Source organism: Microcebus murinus, chromosome 5, assembly GCF_040939455.1.
Source record: "Microcebus murinus isolate Inina chromosome 5, M.murinus_Inina_mat1.0, whole genome shotgun sequence".
Taxonomy (NCBI): Eukaryota; Metazoa; Chordata; class Mammalia; order Primates; family Cheirogaleidae; genus Microcebus; species Microcebus murinus.
The window spans coordinates 59,390,443-59,410,202 of record NC_134108.1 but is presented as its reverse complement, the minus strand read 5'-3'; positions in this window follow the sequence as shown (position 1 = coordinate 59,410,202).

The following is a 19,760-nucleotide window of genomic DNA, read 5'->3' as shown; positions in this document are numbered from 1 at the left end:
TATGCACAGTATCTAGCACTGTGCCAGGGTGATAACTGGTGTTTAGTATCTTTTTTGAATCTACCTTTTTACTTTCCCAAAGCCAATCAGGAAATATATTCAGTCAGTCTCTGAGGACAAACATCTAACCTAACAAGAGCCAAGTTCTTGAGGCTGAGGCCTTCATCGAAGATTAAAGGAGAAGGAGATGCAAACAAATAACTATAATATAATATAACTCTCATGTGACAAGAGGACAGACAAACTTTCAAAGGAGGCAATTCTTACTGATGCTTCCTGAGAGATGATTTGAAGTTTATGAAATGCATGGGAGAGAAATGGCTTTTCAGAAAGAAAGAATTCACCTGAGAGAATCCTGTGTGTTCAGGGACTTCTAGGAAGCACAGCAGGGTGCTGACATGGCTTACAGGGTGGAAGGGTGGAGGGTGGAAGGAAGACTTGGGTCAGACAAAGAAAGGACTAGCAGTTAGTCACACTGAGGATCTTGGTCTAGTACTTCTTATCTATATTAGTGTGCTAGTAGCATGATTCATTCAGACCTTTTTTATTCTGACATATCTAGTGCAACTTTTAGAATTTAAAATTTAAAATCCATTTCATGTAGTTTTTTATTCTGAATCATTGACAATCCATGGTACTCCAGGTTGGTCCATATCAATGAATATCTAATTTCTGGTAATGCTTGGATTATGTGGATTGGAAATTTTGCCTGAGTGTCGCCATTGATATTTTCACTCATGTATAGATCAGTTTACTTAAATATGTGGAGAGAGTTTTGTCGTATAATTATGGAATAACAATGTGGTTTTGGAACATAGTACTGTGCCATATAAGTTGTCTTTGCTTTGAGACTTAAAAATTATAATGAACTATACCAAGACCATTTTGCTTTATTGACAGGATTTACAAATATATGTGATACCATTAATATTTATTAAGCATGTTAGGCTAACCATGAACTTTGTCAACATCTTAAAGCTAATCTCCCAAGGTGTTGCTTGAGAATATCTGAATATTTGGTACTCATCTAACTTGTTCCAAATATAGATGGAATGAGGATGTCTTCACATTTAATATATATCTACTATGAATAAAGAGTATATTTATATATACATAGTCTCTGAAGATTGTCTACTTATGCATTTGCTTTATGATAGTACATGATTCACTGTTTCATGAATATTATGAGAAAATGAATTATTCAAATGCATGGGTTGGTTTTCTTGGGCTCTGAGGATATTCCTGGGAAAACAACTCTGGCATTCAAGTAGTCATGGCTGATACACTGAGTTAAGATGGGGGAAATGAGGAAATCTGACTGTTAAGAAGAGATTTCAGGATGCCTGGGAGAGAATAAAAGCTAAGAGAAGAAGATTTTGAAGAAGGAACTACACGAAAAAGAGTGTTGTTGGGGAAAAGGCATTCCAGGGATAGAGTTATTGAAATGTTACTTGAACTTTCTCCAACCCAGCTATTTCTCTGCTTAGGAGGAGAAAGTCTATGAGCATGTAAAACCAAGTGATCTACAACAGAGTCTGATATCATTATGGGCCACCTCTAAAAGAGCCCAATATAAAAGAGAGCAAATAATTATATTTCTCATTTATTGGTAGAGTGATGGCCAAGTCTTAAGCAGAGTAGTGGGCTAGCACAGTGGTGTGGTTAGCCGTCTGAGCATTGGGCAAGATTTCTGCCTATTTATGTGCCTAGGAAATGAGTAGTTTGGATTGAGTGGTTCTGGAAACTTGTGACAAAGATGATATGTTCAGACACTGGAGTGTGGCCTGAAAAGAGGAGTTACTAGAGTGGCAAAGGGGGGACATCAGGTGTTTGTGAACGTCTACAGCAACCAATGATGATAAAGCTGTAAATTGAACTGGCCTGATTTGTGACTGAGGTGTTAGAAACTGATCCCATTGGGGACTCTAAAATAACTGAGAACTGGTAGGAGAGGTATATTTAAGTTACGAAAACAGGTATATTGGTGTTATGCATATTGATGTTATTTCATTTGTAGTCATGTGTTGATGTGACCTTGAAATATTTGGATTACATACTAACTTGACCTTTATTTTCACGGATGTCAATTGTAGTTTTTAATTGATGGCTAGGCAAGAAATAAACCAAACTGGATAAATCAGACAAAGTTTATTTATGGAAAGAAATGCTTTCCAACCATCTTTGCTTCATAGAATGCATAGAAGATAATGTATTTCTGTCATATCCAGGAGTAAAATGAAAGAATTTGGGAAGGACATCTCTATGTGGCTTTGTAAAAAATTGTTTTATTTATGTTATATAATTATAATAAGAGAAATAAACCTAAAATATTAGAAAAGACAAAAATTGCATGCATATCAAACTTTCAATCAAAATTTTAATAAATTTGACTTGGTTTAATGAACTCATAACTTCAGATGAAAGCATTTTAATGATAATCTTTTCAATACTTGATAGTTATCATAGATAAGAAGCTTTGTTTTAAAATTATTTTTTCAGCAGTTCAAATTTTTAAAAGTTAAAATGAATATTTAAATAATTCTACAGCTCTTATTTTTCTTTTAATGTCAATGTAATGCTAAAATTTCTTGTGGTAGATTCAAATGCATTTCAATTCCTATTGAATATTTTCATATCAAAGATTTCAAAACAACAGTTAAGTTCTAATTGCAAAGTGCACATGTATTTTTACTCTTTAGCCAGCTTGAATCCCCCAAGATGATCACAAAGTCAATGAACAGTATCAGATACATGGAAAGACAAATTAGGATTCAGCTTAAGAGCAGCATTATTTAGCAGTTCCCTCACCCCACCACTGTAAAGTGATCTTTGAGCTTTATTCCTTCACTTCTTGCATGTGAACTCTTCCATCAGCTCTATAGGCCACTTGAGCAAGGCAGGTGTCAATCTGATCTGTCCTGATCTGCTGCTAAAGAAGATATCCAGACAATAGACTATCTCCCTGGGAAGATTCATAGGCCACAGGGAAGTAAGTACAGTATATATCACTTCTTGTGCACTTCATCTGTGGGTATCTTAGGGTGAGTCTGACCCTAATCTCTGATGTTTCTCTGAGAAGTCCTGAAAAATGCTTATTGAGGTCAAAACCATCCAATGGGGAACTCTGGCTCCAAGGCCTGAGTGGATCACCATTTTTGCATACACTTCTAAGCCACTGAATGCATATTGATGTGCTGCAGTTCACCAGTTGGAAAGTGCTGATCTAAATCTTACAGAGGAGAGTAACACAGCAGAAATAACAGCAATAATCTCTAGTGACAGATTGTGATATTTCTGGGTCCCCCCAAAATACTTCACACAAGTGCAGATGATAGGACTGGGTTAAGAAGAGTCAGCTCACAGAGCACAGTTCAGCCATAAGCCAGGGGCAGATGGGAACCTGGGCAATCTCTTGAGCCCCAAGGTAGAGTTTCTCTGCTGTGGCTATGGGCCAGGGTGGAACTGAGAGTCTGTTATATCAAAACCTTAATGCCCACCAACATTGCCTCTGGGGCTGCCTGCCCCAGAAGAAAATCCTTATAAGCTGTGAGACACAAGCATCAAGTAACTTACAAAGAAAAACCTATCTGACTAATAGCAGACTTCTCAGAGGAAACCTTATAAGCCAGAAGGGAATGGGTTCCTATCTTTAGTCTTCTTAAACAGAATAACTGTCAGTCAAGAATGCTGTATCCTGCAAAACGAAGCGTCATAAATCAAATAGAAATAGTCTTTCCTGGATAAACAAACATTAGGGGAATTTGTTGTCAATAGACCTGCACTATGGAAAACCCTTAAAAGTGCTCTATACATTAAGCAGAACAATCAGTATCCCCTAATGTAAAGACAACCGAAAGAAAAAACGCACAGCTCTTATAAAACAGTAACAGAAGGGAGAAACCAAAGCAAGTATTTATCGGTAGCAATCAACATGATTGTTACAGTATCTCACAGATCAATATTAACATTGAAAGTAAATCGTATAAATGCCCCATTTAAAAGATATATTCATGGATTGGGAGAAGGGATAAAAACACAAATATATGTTGTCTTCAAGAAACCCATTCAACTTATAAAGCTTCTCATAGACTCAATGTATAAGGGTGGAAACTCATAGACTCAATGTATAGGGGTGGAAAAAATATTCCTTAAAATAGAAAACAAAAGTGAGCAGGAATAGCTATTCTTATATCAGATAAAATAGAATTTAAATCAACAACAACAACAAAATGATGATCATTATATAATGTAAAGGAATTTATTCAACAAGAAGATATAACAATCCTAAATATATATGCATCTAACACGACTCCTTGATTCACAAAACAAATGCTACTAGACTTAAGGAAGGACATAAACACGTCAGCTAGGCACGTCAACTCTTCACTTACAGAACTAGACAGAATATCAAGGCAGAAAATCACCAAAGAAACACTGGACTTAAACAGGACTCTAGAACAAATGGACTTTACAGAACATTATACCCCAAAGCTGCAGAATGTACATTCTTCTCATCAATACATGGAACATTTTACAAGATAGTTCATATGTTAGGCCATAAATTTAAAAAAAAATCAAAATCATACCATGCACCTTCTCAGACCACAGTGGAATAAAGCTAGAAATAAATACCAAGAAGAACTCTCAAGACTACACAAATACATGGAAATTAAATAGCTTTCTGCTGAATGATCTTAAGGTTAATGATAAAAGTCAACATGGAAATAAAAAATTTTTTAAATAGAATGATGAATGTGACACATGCTACCAAAGTCTCTGGGATACAGAAAAAGTAGTGCTAAGAGGGATTTCATAGCACTGAATGCCTACATCAAAAAGACAGAAAGATCACAAATTAACAAACTAATATCAACCTCATGGAACTAGAAAAAGAAAAAAACAAACCTCAAGCTAGCAAAGTAAAAGAAATAACAAAGATCAGAGGAAACTAAATGAAATTGAAAACCCCCAAAAGAAAATAATATAAAGGATCAACAAAATGAGTAGTTAGTTGTTTGAAAAGATAAAACAAAATTGATAGACCACTAGCTAGATTAATGAAGAAAATAAGAGACAGGATTCAAATAAGCCCAATCAGAAGGGAAAAAGGAGACATTACAATTGATACTACAGAAATAGAAAACCTCTATTTCATACTACTATGAAAAGCTCTATGCATAGAAACTAGAAAATCTAGAGGTATGAGTAGATTTTTGGAAACACACAACCTTCCAGGCTTGAATCAGGAAGAAATAGAAATCCTGAACTGACCAATAATGAGTAGTGAGATTGGCACAGTAATAAAAAAATATCCCATCAAAAACAGCCTAGGACCATATTGATTTAAAGCCAAATTCTACCAGACCTACAAAGAAGAATGGCACCTATCCTACTAAAACTGTTCCACAACATCAACAAGGAGACAATCTTCCTTAACTAATTCTACAAAGCCAGTATCACCCTGATACCATAGCCAAGAAAGGACTCAACAACAACAACAAAAAACTACAGAGTGATATCCCTCATGAACATAGATGCAAAAATCCTCAACAAAATACTAGCAAATTGAATCCAACAGCACATCCAAAAGATAATCCACCACAATTAAGAGGGCTTCATCCCAGGGATGGTTCAATATACACAAGTAAATAAATGTGATTCATCACATAAACAGAATTAAAACCATACAGAATAGAGAAAATATTCATATGCTACACATCCAATAAAGGGGTAATAACCAGAATCTGCAAAGAACTCAAGAAAATAGCAAGAAAAAAAAATCAAACAACTGCATTAAAAAGTGGGCAAAGAACATGAATAAAAACTTTTCAAAAGAAGATAGACCAATGGCCAATAAACATATGAAAAAATGCTCAATGTCACTAATCATCAGAGCAATGCAAATCAAAACCACAATGAGATATCACTTAACCCCAGTAAGAATGGCTGTTATCAAAAAGTCCCAAAACAATAGATGCTGGCATGGATATGGAGAGAAAGAACACTTATACAGTGTTGGTGGAACTGCAAACTAGTGCAACCTCTATCGAAAATAGTATGGAGATTCCTTAAAGAACTAAAAGTAGACCTACCATTGGATCCAGAAATTCTGCTACTGAGTATTCACCCAAAGGAAAAAAGTCATTTTATCAAAAAGACACTTGTATTCGAATGTCTATAGCAGCACAATTCACAATTACAAAGATGTGTAATCAACCCAAGTGTTCATCAGTTCACAAGGGGATCAATAAAATGTGGTATATGTATACCATAGAGTACTACTCAGCTATAACATAAAATGAATCAATACCTTTTGCAACAATCTGGATGGAACTGCAGACCATTATTCTAAGTGAAGTATCACAAGAATGGAAAAACATACACCTCATGTACTCACTATTAAATTGGAACTAACTGATCAGCACTCATGTGCACAGTTGGAAGTAAAACACAATGGAAATCATGTAGGTGGAAATAAGGAGGAGGAGATGGGTAAAATCATACCTAATGGGTACAATGTACACCATCTGGGTCATGGGTACACTTATAACTTTGACTCAAGCAGTACAAAAGTAATCTATGTAGCCAAAACACTTGTTCCCCTGTAATATTCTGAAATAAAAAACCCCATCTAATCATCTCAATAGATGTAGAAGAAGCATTCAATAAAAGCTGCCCCTCCCCCTTATAATAAAAACCTCAACAAACCAGGCATAGAAATAACATACCTCAAAATAATGAAAGTGATATATGATAAACCCTTAGCTAACATCATACTGAATGGGGAAAAGTTGAAAGTATTCTCCCTAAAAAGTGGACAAGGATGCCCACTGTCACCATGTCTATTCTTTATAGTACTGGAAATCCTAGCCAGGAAAATCAGGCATGAGAAGGAAATGACATCCATATCAAAAAAGAGGTGGTTAAACTATCTCTGTTTTCTGATGATATGATCTTATATCGATAAAACCCTGAAGACTATTCCAAAAGACTCCTAGAATTGATAAATAAATTCAGTAAAGTCTCAGGTTATAAAATTAAGGTGCACAAATCAGCAGCATTTCTATGCACTAATAATAGTCAAGATGAGACTCACATAAAAAACTTAATACCATTTATAATAGCTGCAAAGAAAATAAAATACCTAGGAATATACTTAACCTAGGAGGTGAAAGATATCCTCAGGGAAAATTATAAAACACTGATGAAAGAAATCATAGATTACACAAAAATGGAAAAATGTCTTGTGCTGATTCATTGGAAGAATAGTATTGTTAAAATGCCCATGCCACCCTAAATGATTTACAGATTCATTGCAATTCCTATAAAAATACCAACATCATTTTTCACAGATCTAGAAAATTAATTCTAAATTTCATATGGAATCACAAAAGAGCCCAAATAGCCAAAGCAATCCTAAGCAAAAAGTACAAATCTGGAGGTAACACATTACGTGATTCAAATTATACTACAAGGCTCTAGTAATTAAACAGAAGGGTATTGGTATAAAGGTGGACACATAGTTCAATGAAACAGAATAGAGAACCCAGAAATAAAACCCCATAGCTACAACTGACTGATTTTCAACAAAGCAGACGTACACTGGGGAAAGTATGCCCTATTTAATAAATGGTGCTGGGAAAATTGGATAGCCACATGTAGAAGAATGAAACTGGATTCCTATTTCTCATCACATGCAAAAATTAATTCATGATGCATTAAAGACTTAAATGTAAGACCTGAAACCATAAAAATTTTAGAAAAAAAAAACTTAGGAAAAAATTTTCTGGACATTGGCCTAGGGAAGAATTTGTGACTAACACCCCTGAAACAAATATAGAAACAACAAAAATAAATGAGTTGGATTTAATTAAACTAAAATGTTTCTGTACAGGGAAGGAAATAATCAACAGAGTAAACAGATGACCTACAGAATGGTAGAAAATATTCACAAACTATTAGTCCAACAAAAGACTTATATTCAGAATCTGCAAAGATATAATTCATCTGTGTAAAAAACAAAACAAAACAAAACACCTATATGCCCTAAATCTATTGAAATAAGAGTTATCAAAATCCAAATGCCCTTGCCCAACCTTAAATACAAAAGGCTAAAGTATTTCAAGATACAACTTTGCCAGGATATGTGCTGGGTACATCACACCTAGGCCCTAGATCATTATTAATCTTAGAATTACACCATGATAATGTACAGTACAGTGTACTTTGCCCTGAATAAACTCCTTACCCATCACTCTCAGTCTTCCAGTGGGACCCAGGCTGGGCCAAATACAATTAATTCTTTAGAATTTGTGAGATTGGCAGTTACGAAGGTTTCTGGGATTACTTTTTCATATGTTCTGAGACAAGCCAAAGAGTCAATTGTGCAACATATAATTTGTACAATTTCAGGAAAAAATTTAAATATATAGCTGGTATTGGCTAACATAAAATTTCATTGTAGGCAGTATTTGATATACTTTCCCAGTCTCTAAAATATGCTATATTTTTCATCTTTTGTGGACACAATGAAAAGAGGGGGCAAAGTACAAATATAGAGATTGAATTATCTTTATTATTAACATTTCATTGCATGGATTTAATTAAGTTTGATTATTAAAATGTAGACACTATCAAGATGATTTTAAAAGCAGTATTATTATGTTAAATGTGCATTAGTCTTTCCATAGAAATGGCTACTCACAGAGCACTAGGGAAACTCATTCCCTGAGGAGACAAAATAAATGTTTTGTCAAATCTCTTATAAATGTTGTTGTCTTGAATGTGAATATAGTCAAGAGATGCTTCTGGCACCTGCAAGGTTTTAACATGACTGGCCTATAGCATTGGCTTACACTCTGGAGCCAAGGCACATTCTGTTTCCTTGCAGAGTGGTATTTTGGAAATGCTAAAGAGGGAATGTATCTCCTAGAGTACTAAAACAGTATTAGAATCAGTTCATATAGGACAAGCCTAAGCAGGCCCACAGATGTCTGTTAATCTTCATGTCTTGGAAAACTAGAGGTCCATCCTCCTGCAGACTAAGTCCTTACTCTGATTCTCATCTCACTGGCTTCAGTCATAAGGGAACCTCTGAAGGGTACTTTGGATTCTGCAACTATAGTGTAGAACCTTGTACTGTTCCCCAAATAGAAGGATCAAATTGTGGGCCCTCTCTAATATCCTTCCTTTGCCCTTCTCCCCATCACACCAGCAGGTATATCCTACATTCTAAGAATGTGCTGGATTTTGGCTCTTAATTGACAAGTAGTTGCTATTTTTGAGACTTATTTAGTACCCAGGATTTGAAAGCAGTTCTCATTGCTTGGTGGAGTATAATTCCTATTTTCTTCCCACTCAAACTTAGGCTAAATGATTTCTGTTTTTGTTGACCTGAGGTTGTAGCCATGTTTATTGTACACTTTGTCATATAATTAAACTGTTGTAAAGTTATGTTGCAACATTTAAAAAATATGCTTTAAATACCTCTTGACACTTTTAGGAACCCAACAAAAGAATGGCATACTATTATCAACATCTGCCTTTCAAATAAAAGTTCCTAAGGACAATGTAATTTCTTCTGATAGGGTAAATTCAATGTGAAGGGCTTCTTTATCACTGTAGTTTCAGATCAAATGTTTCTTCTCTGTGAACTCTTTCTTAAATCTCCAGACAAAAATATTTGTCCCTATCACTGTGCTTCAAATATTTCCTTTTGTGTATATATTTATTTGATAATATTTACTACACTAAACTGCAGTTATTTATATTCTTTGTTCCCTTATTAAACTGTGAAATCCTAATGGGTAGTATCTTATTTTTCTTTGTATTCCTGGGGTCTAGCACCAGCGAGGAATGGAAGAAAGAATGAATAACCAATCTATCATGAACCCTAATCAAGGGGTTTTACCAGGTGCTAAGAGAACTTTAAAATTACCATGGCATAGAGCCTAAGAGGATTGCTCTACTGACGTATTAATGTTTTGTTTATATAAATGTATATGCAAAGGAAGATATTAGATTCTAAAGTTTTTCCCCCAATCTTCCATTTGAAATATTGCTATTCTTATAATATCTTATTTTAGTGGTTTTATTGGATTTAGGACCTTGAATGATTCTCTGATATATAAATTAATACCTAAATATATTGTCATCATTGTACTTAAATATGAGATAATGAAGGTCTTAAAACTTGGGATTTGATAGATTATAATTCAATGTCAAGTATATTAAAAGAGGACTACTAATCTCTGCTTTTATATAATTTAGTAAAAATTAATTCCTTACAGAGATACTGAAAAAAAGAACTTAAAAATCGATTTTTAGAGGTTTATTTTGAATTCTTTTTGAAAAACTAAGCCATAAACTATACTACTTTTTAATAATTCTAAGGAGTTATTCAGAATCTAGATAAAAAAGAAAATAATATTTTGGATTTTCTCCTCTTTTTATCTGATATATTTTTTAATTTTTAATTATTATGGGTATATATTAGTTGTATATCTTTATAGGGTACACATGATGTTTTGATACAGGCATACAATGTGAATTAATTAAATGAGTCATTGGGGTATCCATCACCTCAGACATTTAATATTTCTTTGTGTTAGGAACATTCCAATTCCACTCTTTTAGTTATTTTAAAGTATGCTTTAACTTGCTGATTATAGTCACTTTGTTGTGCTATCAAATATTGTTCATCCTATCTAAATATCTAATTATATTTTTGCACCCATTAACCATTTCTACTTTATCACCTTCTCCTTGCCACCTTTTTCAGTTTCTGGTAACCATTTGTCTCTTACTCCAGGAGATCAATTGTTTTTAATATTTAGCTCCTATGTATGAATGAGAACATATAAGATTTGTTTTTCTGTGCTTGGCTTATTTCACTTAACATAATGTTCTACAGTTCCTTCCATGTTGTTGCGAATGACAAGATTTCATTCTCTTTTGTGGCTTTATAATATTTCCTTGTATATATGTATCATAGTTTCCTTCCATTCATCCACTGATGAACACTTAGGTTGATTCCATATCTTGACTATTGTGAATAGTGCTGCAATGAACATAGGAGTGCAGATTTTTTTTTACTTGATATACTTAATTTCCCTCCTTTGGATATATACCCAGCAGTGGTATTGCCGGGTCATATGGAAGTTCTATTTTCATTTTTTGAGTAACTTCTATAGTGTTTTCCATAGGAGTTGCACTAATTTACATTCCCACTGACTGTGTACAAGCATTCCCCTTTCTTCACATCCTTACCAGCATTCATTATTGCCTATCTTTTTGATAAAAGTCATTTTAACTGGGATAAGATTATATCTCATTGTAGGTTTGATTTGCAGTTCTCTGATGACTAATGATGTTGAATATTTTTTTCTATATCTGTTGGCCTTTTTTGTATCTTCTTGTGAGAAATGTCTATTTGGACCTTTTGCCCATTGTTAAATTAGATTATTTGATTTTTTCCCATCGAGTTGTTGAAGCTTCTTATATTATTCTAGTTGTTAATCCCTTGTCAGATGAGTAGTTTGCAAATATTTTCTCCCATTTGGTGGTTTGTTTCTTCACCTTGTGATTATTTTCTTTGCTATGCAAGAGCTTTTTAGCTTGATGTGACCCCATTTGTCCAATTTTGCTTTGGTTGCCTGTGCTTTGGGGATATTATTCAAGAAATCATTGCCCAAACCAATGTCTGGAAGCATTTCCCCAAGATTTTCTTTTAGTAGTTTCATAGTTTCAGGTCTTAGATATAAGTCTTTAATCCATTTTGGTTTTATTTTTGTATATAGCAAGAGATAAGGATCTAGTTTCATTCCCTGCATATAGATATCCAGTTTTCCCAGCACCATTTATTGAAGAGACTGTCATTTCTGCACTGTATGTTTTGACACTTTGTTGACAATAAGATCACTATAGATGTGTGGATTTATTTGTGAGTTCTCTATTCAGTTCCATTGGTCTATGTGTCTGTTTTTATGCTAGTATCATCCTGTTATGGTTACTACAGGTCTATAGTATCATTTCAGGTCAGGTAATACAATTCTTCCAGTTTTGTTCTTGTTGCTCAGGATAGCTTTGGTTATTCTGAGTCTTTTGTGGTTCTATAGAAATTTTAGGATTATTTTTTCTATTTCTGTGAAGAATTTCATTGGTTTTTTTTTTTTTTTTTTTTTTTTTTTTAGACAGAGTCTCGCTTTGTTGCCTAGGCTAGAGTGAGTGCCGTGGCGTCAGCCTAGCTCACAGCAACCTCAAACTCCTGGGCTTGAGTGATCCTTCTGCCTCAGCCTCCCGGGTAGCTGGGACTACAGGCATGTGCCACCATGCCCGGCTAATTTTTTATATATATATCAGTTGGCCAATTAATTTCTTTCTATTTATAGTAGAGACGGGGTCTCACTCTTGCTCAGGCTGGTTTTGAACTCCTGACCTTGAGCAATCCGCCCGCCTCAGCCTCCCAGAGAGCTAGGATTACAGGCGTGAGCCACAGCGCCCGGCCTTTCATTGGTATTTTGATAAGGATTTCAGTGAATATGTATATTGCTTTGGGTAGTATGGACATTTTAACAATATTGATTGTCTTCTAATCTGTGAGCATGGAATATCTTTCAGTTTTTTTATGTCCTATTCAACTTCTTTCATCATGATATTTGTTTTTAAGGAAGATCTATGGCAGATTTTTAAACGTTTTTTTTCCCCAGAGAATTGCCAAATATTAGGGGAATCTATCACCCATTGTAGGCATGATATAGGCTGAAACCTTGAATTTCTTTAGGCAAAGACATTATTCCTAAAGAGCTCAAGCTTTCCTTCTCCTGACATTATCTGTTTACAAATATGATTTTATTTTCCATTTGGTTGGGATTATAGTTGAGGCATATATTCATATATTCATGCGATGAAAACAAAAGCATCTACAAATACATTTAAGACAATGAATAATCAAAACAAGGAGAAATATTGATCTTCAAAGTGTTTTCAAGTAAAAATTTAGAAATAAAATATCTAGGTTATACTACAGAAAGATGAATATGGATTGCTAGTGTTGATTCTCTTTATTTCATAACCTCAAATTCAGGTTATTTCTGGAAAATCAATTCTTTTTGACTTTTTGCTAATATTCAAATAAAATTATTATGGTAGAATTTGGAATCTCCTTTCCCCAATAGGACTATTCTTAGGCTTCACATGGTAATAAGGAGTTCCAGGCCTATATACTCCTAGATTCAGGGTTGACTGGAAGAATCATATGCCTTTCTTTTGGTATACGTAACAAAATGATAGACTAGATTTTTGTTGGCTCTGATAAAGTCATGTGTCATTTTTGAGCTAATCCCAAGACCAGGAGAATAAACTCTTCGACTATTCAGTCCAGAGTTATATGCCTCACCCTTAGAACTAGCAATAGATTCACTTCTAAAGAAGCAGATAGATTCAGAGTAGAGGAGTGCATGATCCCCCATACAAAGAGCAGAATTACAGAATTTTCTGGGATGACCAGAGGGAGCATTACACATTGGATAGAAAATACAATGAATTCCCACTACAAAGAGGTTATAGGCATATCTTTATTTTGGTGATTTCTCAGTTGGATCTGGGCATTGAGTTGAAAACTTTCTGGAAAGGATTCACCACACTAGATGCCATCAAGAACATTCATGATTCACGAGAAGAGGTCAATGTATCAAGATTAACAGGCGTTTGGAAGAAGTTGATTCCAACCCTCATGGGTGACTTTGAGGGATTTAAGATTTCATTAGAAAAAGTAACAGCAGGTGTCATAGAAAAAGGAAGATAACTAGAATGAGAAGTGGAGCCTGAAAAATTGACTGAATTGCTGCAATCTTATGATAAAACTTGAATGGATGAGGAATTACTTCTTATGGGTGAGCAAAGAAAGTAGCTTCATGAGATACAGACTACTCCTCATTAGGATGCCGTGAATATTGTTGAAATGACATCATAGGATTTAGAATATTCCATAAACTTAGTTGATGAAACAGTGGTAGGGTTTAAGTGGATTCACTCCAGTTTTGAAGGAAGTTCTATTGTAGGTAAAATGTTGTGAAATAGCCCTGCATGCTACAGAGAAGTTGTTTGTGAAAGGAACATTCAATCTATGTGGCAAACTTTATTGTTGTGTAAACATTAGATTTTGCCAGAGCCACCCCAACCTTCAGCAACCACCACCCTGATCAGTCAGCGGCCATTAACACTGAGTCAAGTCCCTCCATCAGCAAATGGATTACTACTTGCTGAAGGCTCAAGTAATTGTTAACAATTTTAGCAATGGTAATTTTAAATTAAGATATGTACATTATTTTTCAGACATAACACCATTACAAACTTAATAGACTAAGGTATACATACTAGGGAACCAAAAATTTGTGTGACTCACTTTATTGTGATAGCTACTTTATTGTAATGGTCTGGACCCAATATCACAATATCTTTGAGGTATGCCTATATAATCATTGTTGAAAAGATAGCACACGAACTCTCAAATATAAAACAATCATTAGAGTCCTGTAAATGTTCAAAGTCAAATGAGAGTATAGAAAAATACCGGTTAGGCTAAGAAGTACTCATTGGTAAGTCTCAGATAAGGCGTGGGTTTTGACTGGGAAAGAGGCTTAATGAGTGTATGGTGTTTTATTATTTGTATTTATTCTACCCTTGAAAATAGATATTATAGCATATTATTTTACTTTTACAGATGACAAGCTTAAGTTCAGAGAAGTTAGATGACTTAATAATAATGTTGGTTGATATTTATTAATGCTTTCTCTATGCCATATGCTAGAAACTGTGTCAAGGGCTGTCTTTGTATATACACACACACAAAGTATATATATATGTATTTGTCTTTCTATCATCATCATCATCAACCATATATTAAAGATAAAGAAATGGAGAATTAGAGAGGTTAAATATTAATAATTTATCCAGGGTGACAGATATGGTAAATAGTAGCCCGGGGTTTTGAGTCTGGAGACATTGAGTCATGAAGCAAGGGACTCAATCTGTACACTGAACTGTCCTTTTGAGTGATTTACTCAAGGTTACACAGCCAGTAAGTGATGGAGCTGGAATTCCTATCCCTGACTTGTCTGACTGCCAAGCCTATGATCATTTGCTCTGTATCATTGTTTCTGGTAAAATTTAGATAGGAATTAAATAAGAAGTAGAGCATTTAAATTAAACTGCTAGGGTCATAATGATTAAACTAATGTTCCCAAAGCAAATGATCCTCAAAAGAGGGCATGCAGATGAAAAGAAAGTTATATATCTTGTTAAGTGGTTTGGCTATTATTATCTTCCATTTTACATTTTGATAAGTAAAATTTTCTTTCCTGTATATTTCTTCCCATGTATTTGTTCCAGACCTGCCATGATTCTAGACAATTCTTACTCGAGTTTTTACCAGAGTTTGGCATTCTGTTTCTCCTAATGCTGTGTTTCTTCTAATCAAACTTCCTTGTTTCCAATCCTTTAGCCTCAGATACTTTACATTATATTAATAAATTCTTGGATGTCCACTAGCTAATCCAATAAATCAGCATATGACAAAAGATTCATGAAAAATCTGCCTGCTAGAAGGTACATGTTTTCTCCATGGTCTTTTTGGTTATCATCTATCAAAGGCAAATTATTCTAATGGTAAGAATTTCAAATATGGTAGGAGAGAACAATCATATTTCATAACATCTCCCTTGGAGAAATTATTAGGCCAACCATATCATATTTCACAGGGTTACTCTTGATTCCATGTATGGATTTTTAAGTAGTAAAGCTGACTATTGAAAGTAAGCTTACTTTGCTTTTACCCAAGGCAAGAACTAAAATTAGCACGAGAGTTTTAGGAAATGAGAGGATCTATGGTTAAAAAGTGACTTTTCTCTTAATGCTATTTTCTCAGGAAATACAGTACAATATACCTAAATTATCCCATATTTAATGTATTATAATTCTTAAAAAGTCACTAATCCATGTGTCCTTTATATGTAACTTTGATTAATTGTAAGAGAGAACAACTTACTGCTGGACCACGTTTTGTTGCAAATTGAAAGACTGATCTTTTCATTTTATAATTCCTTTGTTTGTTTATTTATTCACTGATTTGTCCTTTGAGTACACATAGCCAAGCAAATTGAAGCCAATTTATATGATATGGTTTCTAACTTGAAAGCCTTTATGATTTGAGTATATGACACAGACATATAAAAATTAAATTATAGAAGATAACCATAATATTTTAATAATCATAGTTTAGATATGAAAGGATGATCAAAGTCTTTAATCCATTGTTTTTTGCTGGGGTTTCTCAGAACCTTCTTAGAGATTGCTATTAGAGGTGGAGGGTGGAGAGGCTAGGGGGAATGGGACCAGCCTGCCAGAGCACTACCGTTCTCTTTGTACTTCAGCCATAGTAGCTCTACTTTCACCTATATTATATAAGACTTGATTTGAACAAAGAATTTCAGGATGAAAAATGTGTGAGACTCATTGATACACTAGAATTCTTATTGTTTTAAGATCAGACAGTTGCTTGAAGCCAACTTAGATGTAGAACTGTCCTATTCTGAAGAGTTTGGAGTGAAAGGAAGGCTTGAAACTGATTCTATGAATGTCCTAGTATTGTTCTGGTGTTATGCTATTTGTGGATGCCAGCATTTTGATATCAGATATAAAATGTGTAATATCAATTTTGCTTAATTTTTGAGATGTTTTATATAGATGTGGCAGATATTAAAAATGTAGAGCACTCTTCCTACATCTAAAAAATTAGCATATAATTTTTTACTATCCTTTCTGGTCTCTTATATATAAGTAATTTTTGTATAATTGTAATCATTCTGTAGATATATATATATCTATTCTGGTTTCCTAGCTATTCTTTAACTATTTTTTCATATTGCCACAGCCTTCATATTTATACATTTTAATTATTGTACTATGTCCTATTGGTTAATATAATATACTTTAATCTTTTACATATTGTTGAACATTGAGGATATCTTTAATTTCTTTGCAATTTGTTACATTCATATACCTTTCTTCTTTTTTTGGATTATTTTAAAAAATGTGAGGAGTGGGGTTAATATATCAAAAGATATAAAAATTTTTGTAATCTTATATACCCCTTTTGGAAGGGGTGTGTAAGTATGATTTTACAGTAGTCTCCCACCTGTCAGTAATATCAGTATTTTGAAACTTTGTTTTTTTAGACAAATTGATGTTTTGATATTGTTTTGATTAGTAGTGAAGACTGTGATTTTTGTCATTATACTATGTGCCAATAATCATCCTTTGGGTATATTGTTGATTTATATAGTATCCTGTTTTATTTGGGGTTTTTCTTAATTTTTAAGAGCTCTTTATAAAAATATAGTTTTCCTAAAATACATTCATATTAACCTTTTAATATTTTTAACCAGTTTTCATATGTGTAACTCAATTTCTCACTATCATTGATGCTTTTAACTAGGCTTTAAAAATGAACATTGAAATGTTTCTTTTTCCCAGTTAGTGACTGTCCTATTTTAATGAAAACTAAAGTATAACTTTAATAAAAGAATTGGTTCCAGTATACAATAAATACAGAGGATTATGTTTTGGCTGTATAATTTGGGCAAATAAAATTTGTAAAACTCAATCTTGCCCTACTACTTCTCATAAAATATATCTTCTTTATAGTTGTTATGGCTTTGTCTTATTTTTACTAGCCAATTTCCTTTTTGTAGACCAATTCAGATTGCTGAATATTCTAATCTTGTACTTTTGTAATTTATAGTCTCTGAACTATCAGAATTATTGGAAACTCTTTATTCTAACATCCCCGAAACAAAGAAAATCCACTTAAATAAAACAGGTAGAAAAAAGCAGAAAATCAAATAGTTCTATATAGACAATCCTTAAGTTACACGTTTGAGTTGGTAAAGTCAAGCATTCTTTATTTGGAAATATTCTTATTTGGTGAACAATGAATGCATAAGCAAGCACTCTCTTCTCCTTCTTTTGTTCTTTTAACCCTACAGACCAAAAAGGGGATGCTTTAAGAATTTGACACTGGTGCACATATTCCCCCAGTGGCATTTTAGAGCTTCCAGAAACATCAAATCCAATCGGAGGATGTTCAAACTCATATTTGCTTGCTACTGCAGCTAGTACAGTGAACTAATTTTTCTGAGGTGATTGGCCCCTAACCTGAATTTCTTTTCAGCTGCCTCCATCAAACAGAGTTAGAGTCTTTTCCATTGCTGTGAGGTTAATAGCATTTTCAGATTCTAATCTAGTCTCTGGAAAATTGTCTTTTAGAAAAATTAATCAATAATACTCATTTTTACATCAGTATGTCAAACAAGGCAGAGTCTACCACATCAGGCATTTCTGCCACTAACTGTACTATCAGTAGATATTCCTATATGACAAAAGTCAATAAACTCACCATGCTTGCAGCGTTGCCATTTGTTCATGCTTTTAATTCACTCATGTATTAAACTTAGCCTGGAAGACTCACTGGGCAAAGACATTAAATTCCCCTGAAGCAAATATTTTCAGGATGAAGTCTTAAATGTATTTTTGTGTCTGTATCCTGACTTTTTCTCCTTAGGGATAATAGACAACTGCTCTCTAAAGACAATTTATGTGTACTGCCACAAAATAAATAACCAATTTAATGTATTAATTTTCAAAGTGATATGGAGGTCACTTTAAAGCACATCTATTTAAATAAGATATGTGGAAGAGATGTTTTGGGGATTGAATTACATAATTATATAAAAGCATAGAGTTTAATGCCAGAAACATAATAAATAGTACATATTAGCAATAATGAGCATTATTAATTATTATTACTTACAATATATCAAAGAACAATTAAAGTTATAATTGGGACTCTAGATAGGACAATATTAAGCATAACTATTTCCATAATTGGTCCCACCAGGGTGATACATATTGAGTGCTATGATGGCAATGTATATGCAAACCAGGAATAAGTTTGTTTCTTTTTCCAAAGAGAACTGAATTGGCCAGAAATAGACTAAACTGTTTTTATAGTTACTCATGGAAGAGATTGTTCTGTTCAATAGACTGGTTGTGGAATGGCATTTTCACTTCAGTTCAGTTGACATAGAGCCCATACTATTGGTTAGACACAATAGTACAGATAGTATAGTATCCCACAGGGGCATAAGACGTAACTTTTAGTTCTTATCTTAAAGGGACTGTAATAAAGTATGGGAAACAATAATATAAATTAATTATGTTACAGTGTGGTAAAAGCAATAATACAATATATAGGATACAGAAGAGGACAAAGTAATTACTATAGGCAAGATTAGGAAAGGCTGGCTGGAGGAATGTCCCAGTTGGATTTTGAAAGATGTAAAAGTTAGAAAACATGTTATGATAAAGGGCAAAGTTGTACAAAACTTGGGGGCTGGAATAAGCATGGTACTTGAAAATTTAGGTTGCAATAGCCAAGTGTGAGATGAAGATGAGTAAAGAGAGATGAAGCTAGAATGATAAATAGAGGCTAGATTTTAAAAGGGTTTTTAACTGTGGAATTTGGGTATCATTGCAAGGTCAATGGGGAGCCACTGAAAGGTTTGAAGCCTCAGATAGAGCTGATTGGTCATTTTTAAACTTTATAATAATTCTAGGATGCTAGGAAAAGATTAAGAGAGGTGAGAATGAAGGCAGGGACTTCTAGTGTTTGACCTTATTCACTGCTATAGAAATGTATAAAT